Raw genomic sequence first — 9,263 nt, forward strand, 5'->3', positions numbered from 1 at the left:
CGCTAGAACACCCCATTCCCACACCAGGCTCCGTCCGCCACCCCATCCATCGCCGCCATCCTCCACCACATCCATCGCCACCGTCCTCCACCATGCCGGAGCGCCTACCAAGACCACGTCGTCCACTGCTAGAGATGGACGTTTCTCATCCACGGCGACAGACCAATAGCCTTGCATCACGTCCTCTCGCTTCATCGGCGCCGTCGTCCTCTTTGCCGGGGCCGCTCACACGACCTTCTCTTCCACCGCAACGGGACTTATTCCCCGATGCACCCGTCTACCGTCGCAGATCTGCTTCAATGCCGCTGACAGCCATTGCACCCCCGATGCCTACACGGCGCCGCAAGAGAGGTGGTACTTCATATGTCCTCAACTTTTTGATCTCAACCAGAAAATAGATCTTAACTTGGTTACTCTACTTTCTTTTCAGCTCTTAGAATTTAGTTCTTAGTTCGAAGAAAACAATGGATGCTAAATATCATTTCTCTGGTTTGCAGCTTCAAATCTGCCATGGCACAGCCATAATACGGTTTAATTGATCATGCTTAGGATTTAATTAATCATGTTGGTTCCGTGGTGGTTTCTTTAATAGAAATCAGAGGGGGGACCCTCTTTTGCTAAAAAAAATATATGCTTAGAGTTTCCCCCTTTTATGATCACTATACGATCAGAATACATGCTTCGTGTCATAATAACACTGCTCCACCCATCAAGCTAAACAAGCTTAGTTGTTCAAATACGAATCTGATATTATTAAAACAGAGTTGTTTAATTGGTCAGCTAAATGTTCCTAAATTAATTTCAAAAATGCATGTTCACCGCTCGGGTGTGTATCTCTGTGTGTGGTCTGGTCAGCACGGTTGGGGAGGTGAACTTTGCATATGCTCGGGTTTATAGGGAGACACTCTCCGAGTTGAAACCGCAATGCATTCCATAGATAATCTGACTATGTTTTATGTTTTTATGAATCTCAGATTCTGAACAGCATCATAATGATTATGAGCTTGCGTGTATGAAAAGAATAAAGCAGAACAATGCCATGGTTGTCAAACTTGGCATTAAGGGACTGAAATCAAGTCTGGATGCAATGCAATGCAAACACTCTCCACCTATATATTCATGCTCAGAATATGATCCGAACAGTGATTCTGAGCTAGAGGGAGACCTAAGTCAATGTAGCTCCCTGGTGGAGGAGTCAGAGGAAGATGCCCTATCTTATTCACCCATCAAGGTACTTGCTCTAGCTTTCCAAGGTTACATTGCTCGCACGTATCTTGCAACTGATGCATTGCATTGCTTCTACTTTGTTGAACTGCCATTAGCTTAGTTTACACATCGTGTATGTGAATACGCCCTGCCTATCCATTTTCAGTACATATTCCATCTGTCATCATACCATATTTATCCATTCAAATGTCGTTCTTGTGTATCAGACGTTCAAAAGGAAGATGGCGATTGCTGATCGTGGAGGAGCACAAGAAAAGTATTTGGAAAAGGTAGTGGCACCTGATGAATCAAATAGCCCATTAGGTGTAGTTGCAATATCACCTGACCCACAAAATACCCAACTCTAGCAGACTCTAGCCCTACTACACTGCTCATTTCTGATGCCCCAACTCAGCAGACCCCAACTGCAGCAAACAGTATGATTATGCCAGTTGACATAGCACCAGCTGTACGACGCAAAACCCCCATTCCAGCAAAGAGTACACCAAATCCAGTTGCCAAATCCCTTTTCGAACCAGAGAGAGCCCCAATTGCAGCAAATAGGACCCCTGTTCCATTTCTTCCCAGTTTAGAAGACAAAGCTTATGTTGTTGTCAGGAACTTTGTGTGCATCTTTCCTTCATGGAAATATTATACCGCAGACACAAAACAATTTCCAGTCTTCCTCCGCAACTTACGTGTAAGTAATGTACTAATGTTATTCATGGTCATTACTGCATATGTTTCTGCTGACAGAAGACACAAGATTTCATTCTTTTAAATAGGCGAGGCGCAAACTGGATTGTGATGACGAGAAAGGGTTGGTTGCGCTTTTCAAGCACTCGTTGATGAAGTATCGTTCCTACCTGAGGCAAGCGCACTTTGATGGCAAGCCTCTAAACGAAATTTCTGTAAAGTCTCCAGTGCTACATTTATCCGACGGTGACTAGAATAATCTTGTTACACATTGGTCTCGGCTGCAGCGTAAGGTACTGTATATGATATCACATCACAATTTGAACTACATTTCTGCATTTTCCTTAATGTCTCACTTGTACGAAAACTGTTAGCAGAAGAACATTCGTTCTCAAGGGACCACAGAATCTCGCAACTATACTGCACACTGCATTGCTCTTGTGAGTACCTCTTGCCTTGTATGACCATACTTACTTTCATAGTTGTTTGATTATGTAGCATCACTGCACATGTTAGCCTCGTAATCGTCCATTTGGTGGACATTATAAGATCCGTATGGACTCTTACATAAATTTAGAATCAACCCAATGCTTTTGAAGAGGTTTAGCTCTGCAGTCCTCTTGTAAGGACTGAACGTGGTCTATCACTGTACTTACATTAATAGCTACTCCCTCCGTCCCATAATATAAGAACGTTTTGTACAGTACACCAGTGTTCAAAACACTCTTGTATTATGGGAAGAGGGATTGGTTCATTTTGTATCATTCTGCATCTTATCTCCCTCGCCCACCATTTACTAAAAAAGATCAGATCTATATTTAATCTTACCAACAAGTAGAATACACAGACAATGCCAGTGCAGAAGTGTAGCCCATTGCTCTTGTTAGTACATTTTTTCCTGTAACGCTTGTACTTCCAGGGATTGGTAGTTGATTATGTAGCATCAATCTGCATCTTATCTTCATTATCCTCTATCCCTTCCAGTATTATCATATCTATAATTAGTCTCTACAAAATGTAGAGTACAGGCAATGCTTATGAAGAAGATTTTGTGCTGAAATTCTTGAGTTATCCTTCCCTTGCCATGGAGAAGGGCATTATAAAGCCGGTGTTAACTGTTAATGTAAGTCAGTCCTTCTAAAGCCTTTATCCTCAACTGATATTTAATTTGCTCATACTCCCTATCGTTTACTGCTGTTTAGTTTGATGTTTCTACCAAAGTGCATGTTCGTAAGAACCGTAAGTTCTAAGTTTTACTTGTAAAACCAAATTCCTTATTCATACCATGCACATTACTTAATACTCCCTATATGCATGCTTGTTTTTGTGGATCTATAATCCAGTGTGTGGTGAAGCAGCCCACGTTTGCACCTTGTCATCTCCTGTTTTATCTTATTGATGTGGCTGATGATATGAACAACATGCCATGCACATTATCCAAAATAGACAATGATTTTATTTGCCCTTCATCTATGTTTGTTATGTTGACATGGTAATCCAGTAGTGTGGTGAAGCTCCCCGCATTATGAATAATGCCAAATTATGCTATTGATATTTTGAACATACTCTTTATTTTCTAATTTGAAATTGATTAGAGTTGACAGAACAGTTATTATCTTTGTTTATACACGTGCAAAACCTGTCATCTCTCTGCTTTGTTTCAGGGTGATATGCCTGATGGCATGCATAAGTCTGCTGAAGGCTGTGAGACAAACCCAACATATATTGCAGCAAAAAAGGCAAAATATCTTGAAGATAGCGAGACAACCCCAAAGTCTTGTCTTGATGTAGTGTTCAAGTTAGTTGAGACTAACAGTCAGACAAGCTCACAGAATTCGTTGTCTGAATCAGTTCGACTTCTTCAGTCCCAAGTTCTAGCAGAAAGGCATTCTGCAACTCAACTTCGACTTGAAGTCTTATCTCTAAGAAAGATTGCGGAGAACACTAATGAGAACCTCATCGCTAAACAGCTACACCTGGAAGCTATGACCGACATGCTAGGCCGGTCTCACAGCCTTGCTCAGCAGCTTGCGTAGTAGTTCCCCTGCAAGGCTAACCTTTCTTGAACTGTCTTGGAAGTGTTCTCGGTTCAGTATTATTTTGTTATGCTGCAATGGTGCCCAGCTTTTGTAATCTGCTTCTTCGTTGCGCTTTATGATCACTAATGGCGAACTTTGATGCCCAGTGGATGTAATATACCTTAAATCCTTTATTGTGTAGTGTAGGTTTATTCTTAGTTACTATGCCGTAATTTCTTTATTGTATAGAGTGGGTTTGTTCTTAATTCCTACTAGTTACGCAGCAGCCCGAAATGAACCCCGGCCCATGATTGTGCGAATCAAATCACGGGCTTTTAACAGGCCAAAATTGCTTGTGTCCTTGTTTGGAGCAATCAGATATCGGCTGTGAGCAGGCCGGATGCAAACCGGGCCGTAGTTAGGCCCAACTATATGACGGGCTTTTAACGGGCCGAAATTAATATAGGACCTAAATGCTAAACGGGCCCTTAACAGGCCAAAACTAATATCAGGCCAAATTACTAAGTGAGCCTTTAGCAAGTGGGCCCAAAAGCATAGTGTCCAGTTGACGGGCTGAATCTGATATGGGCCATAATTTGAGCCCAAAGCCTCTTAAAGGGCCGGACCTAATCTGGGCCGTAATTTGTCCTAGAACGTGGTAGGCTTTTAACGGGCCGGATCTCATATGGGCCATTATTAGGCCCGGAGCATGGCAGGCCATTAATGGACTGGATCAAATATGGACCGGCATTTGGCCCAAAACATGGCAGCCAGTTAATGGGCCGGCCTACTAGGGTCTTCAAAATCTTGTGGGCCTACAGCTGGGCCGACCCATTAATGCCGGCGAAATCTCGTGGGCCTTTAGCTGGGCCGTCCCATTATGACCTGCAAGAATCTTGTGGGCCTTTACCTGGACCGGCCCATTATGGCACACAAAAATCTTGTGGGCCTTTACCTGGGCTGGCCCATTATGGCCCGCAAAATCTTGTGGGCCTTTAGCTGGGCCAGCCATTATGGTCCGCAAAATCTCATGGGCCTTTAGCTGGGCTGGCCCATTATGGTTCGCAAAATCTTGTGGGCCTTTAGTTGGGCCGGCCCATTTAAACTTGTTGGGCCGTGCCACGTGTCGACGTATCATAGGCGCCTTCTGTCCAGCGAGTGGATGATATATGTCCCGACGATGAGCGAACATGTGTTTCCTCTAGCCAATGATGATTTTACACGTGGAAAATCCCCATTGGTCGGGGCTGTTAACGGGTAATAGGATCCTAAACCCGACCCGATAGCTTAACGGCGTTCCGTTACGGTGGATGCCACGTGTCGGTCACCCTTGACGAAAGCACTTCTGTGACGCGCGATTTATCGACATGGAAGTGGACACTTCCATGATGATAATTTTGGTAATGTCATGGAACACTTCTACGACAGCACAGGTATGACTATCTTGATTCTGTCATAAATTTGTCATGGATGTACATGCATGACAAAAAGCGACCTACCGTGACAAACACGTATCATCACAGAAGTGTATTTTTTTGTAGTGCACACCTACGTAGGTGGGGGACGTGCACGAAGAGAAGAGGTGCATGCACGGCGCACATACTCCCGTCTCTTTCCCAACCACACCCGCGCGGGTACACGGTGGAGCTCATTTCTATACGAAGAGGCAGCTCACATGGTAATTGGACCGTGTACTGGTTGTCCACTTGGTGGAGGGAGGATCGTCTACCACGGGTGAACAAACAAATTGCGAATTGACGCGGTATGTTAAAAAAGAGGCAAACCATGTGGGGCCTACCTTAGAGGCAAGGCTCTATACACTGGAGTACTTTTGATGTGTCCCGTCAACTCGCAGAACGAGGAGAAGCTTGCTTAGTATGCCGTCTCCCCCGCCCACGAGCGCGGTGGCTCACAGGATGAGGTGAAGCTTGCTTACTAGCAGTAGTACTGTACGCCTTACGCCTGCTCCCTCGCCCACGCGTGCGGTGGATCGCAGGACGAGGAGAAAACTTTACTGCTCCCTCCGTTTACTCCTCGTCCCTACTACCTTGGTTAGAGAGATTGTCATATTGTTTGGAATATATATATGTCCTTTAGTACTCCCTCCATTTACTTATACAAGGCCACTATAAAAAAATACATTTTGCATCTATACCAGGCCACAAATATTAATCGAGACAAAAGTTACTACTCCCTCCTTTCCAGTTTATGGCTCAATTTCAAAATCTGTCCAACCAAGGTAGACGGTGAGTGGTCAAATTAATTTCGTACTCCTAGTTTGCACAAGTAATTAGTACGCTCGTTTTTCTCAAGAAGTTATGTTTACCGAGGTATTAATTAGAACGAATGCATGAATGACCACTAAATTTCCATGAACTTCTACATGCATTGGTGAGTTTTCTCTTGACACTGCTTGCATCGGGTGATCTAGTGCACCTCAAAATCCAACATGTGATGGTACTACTACTAGTAGTAGAATTGAGACTTATAAAATGGAAAAACAAATGTTTTTAGATGAGCCCTATAAACCCTAGTGGGTACGTACTCCATAAAATCAGATTTTCCCAAAACTAAGTCGCTCAACCTTTATTTGCTTGTTTCCCTTCCTGCCTCCTTTCCTTGAATAGACTATGCCAAACTCCCCTGCCTGCCGCGCGGGAAAAGACCCGCCCTCGCCTTTTTTTAGTCTAGGTTTGTATCGCTGGATCGCGCGAAGCAGCAAAACCCCAAGCCGTGTCTTGTACTCCTCTGTCGAGGCTCGCTTTCATGAATTCTCTACTTCCTGTCGCCGACATGTGGGACATATAGCAGCCGGGTCGACGTGTCAAGCACCAAATAATAGTGCAGAACAGCAGGGGGACACACCCTAGTCGTACCGCCCCAGTAGTAGTAGTAATGAGCAATGAGACGTCAAATCACAATGCCGCACCTTCCCAGACGGACAAAGCAACCATTATTTCACACTTCGGTTCGCCATCATCTCAAACCACGTAGTATTGCTTCTGCCTCAAGAGGGACATGCGCATCTCCTTGGTACATCATGACACATGGGACCGCATGACAGGCCATGCTCCCCCGCCGATCGCTCGGTAAAATCACCTCATTTTTACTACTATACTTCATCCGTATCAGTTTACATGGCATGCACGTCGTTCTAGGTTGAGAATTTAACTGGTTATATATGTGATGAACAATATATGTTTAGAAACTACATCCGCTTAATAATCCAATGATATACTTTTTGTGACATAGTAACTCATATTAGGTAGTCAAATGGATGACCTAGAACTACGTGCATGCCCTATAAACCGAGATGCCTAAAAAACGAGACGGAGAGGGTAGTTCAGTACGTATATTTTTAGATCAATATAGTCGGGATTCACCAAGGAGCAAAACCAAGTGGTAGGCTGCACCTGTCGTGTTGGCGTAGCAACTCAAGCAGGGTCAGTCCACACACGAAATGCCGACACACTTAACAGGACCCGTTTGGCCGACATGTGGCTCATCCACCGTCTTGTTCCACATGCGATGCACCAAATTACAGTTCGGAGCAGCGGTTTGAATTGGAGGCACCCCGGTTGTAGCGCTGCAGTAGTAGAAAATGAGCAATGAGGGGTCAAATCACAAAGCCCCACCTTTCCCGCATTAAGCTGGACGGACGAAGCAACCATCATTTCACTCTAGGGCGCAAGAGCATAAAGAAAAGAGAAAACCAATGATGCGTGCGGCAGCTACCTAAGGCACCCTAGGGTACGGGTCTCTAGTACAGATCATTTTTTTGAAAGCGCCTCCACTACAAATTGGCTTCTCCCTCGTCCTCTTGAAGAAAACCGATGATGCGTGCGGCGGTAGGGTTTGTAGGAGTACTACTACGGCGTGCGGGGCCATGTCGTAGTAAACGGGAGAGGGATTGAGTTCGAGTCGACGCCTTAAATATGTGTGGGCCGCTTGGTTTTAGGGGAATGATGCAGCATTTTGGGTTCGGGGACCAGTGGAGATACAGTACGTACAAAAAATTGTGGGCGTAGGTTCGACCAAAAGGCAATGATGCATGGGCCCTGCATTTTGATATACCCGGGGCCGCATGAAATTTGCTACTCTACTCAAAACTAGGAAGGTACACATGCATTGAATGCATGAGATTTCGAAACCAAATTATGAATAAATACACACTATAGCATGTAAAGCTTTGAGTCATATATGCATGATGTACATGTTCATTTAGTTCTTATAGTTCATCTCATTAAAAATCAATTAGTTTTACAAAAATGTTAAGATTGATGGGGTTGTGCATTGTAAAGCATAAAGTAAAAAAAACAAATAATGGCAATTCATTTGGAAAAAAATCAATTATGATACAGAAGATTCTAGAACAAAGGAGAAGTGCTTGTGTTTTGAGGTTTGTGCATTATGCTTAAGTTCAACCATGGAGTCTTCTAAATTGTACATGTGGCAGATCTTGTGGAATGTTGATGATATCCAACGACCAGTAGTGCTCGGATTTGCCATCTCTGCACTGTCGGATTAGCTTCATCTAGCGACCATCTTTCAAAGTTATTCGCACACTATATAGTTCTTGTGCCATAGTTGCATGTCTTGGAAAAAAGCTACTAGTGGGTTGTACTAGCTATTTAGGAATAGAAGATGTATAAATGGAAGTTGTAGGGAAAGAGATGACATCAAGTATCTCAATTCCTATGAGTAGGGATTGCAAAAGAGATGTCATTTGGTTCACATCATAGGAACTTTTCTATTGAATCTAGAGATGACATGTATCTCAATTCCTATGAGGAGGGATTAGAAAAGAGATGTAATTTGGTTCATATCATAGGAACTTTTCTATTGAATATACGCTAATGTTTATTCTCCTTTGAAATTATGGGAGTATAGGAATCCATTCATATGAACCAAGTGGCTCTAAAGCTATAGAAATGATATCATGTTTATTTCCTTTGAAATGTGGAGTATATGAATCTATTCCTATGAACCAATTGGCTCTAAAGGAAAAAATCCTATAAAAATCATATCATATAGAGTTCCTATGATATTCGTCCACACCAAAAGGATGGTTGAAATTGCTGCAGGTGATACGATGGTCTTTCGTTGTAGACTCCCCCCATCTTTATAGTTACCTCTCGAAGATGAATTAAATGATATATGCATGATATTCTACATGTGCAATTTGGTACATGAAAACTCGATAAAAAGTTTGTGAGGTTTGAATTTTCAATAAAGATATATGCACTGCATTTTGGAACGGAGGGAGCATATGACAGTTGCTAACACTCACGTGGAAGATTTGTGTGTGGGAGGAGTGGCCGTTATGTTAAATGACATGGCAAA

The sequence above is a fragment of the Triticum aestivum genome, chromosome 5A, assembly GCF_018294505.1.
Source record: "Triticum aestivum cultivar Chinese Spring chromosome 5A, IWGSC CS RefSeq v2.1, whole genome shotgun sequence".
NCBI lineage: Eukaryota > Viridiplantae > Streptophyta > Magnoliopsida > Poales > Poaceae > Triticum > Triticum aestivum.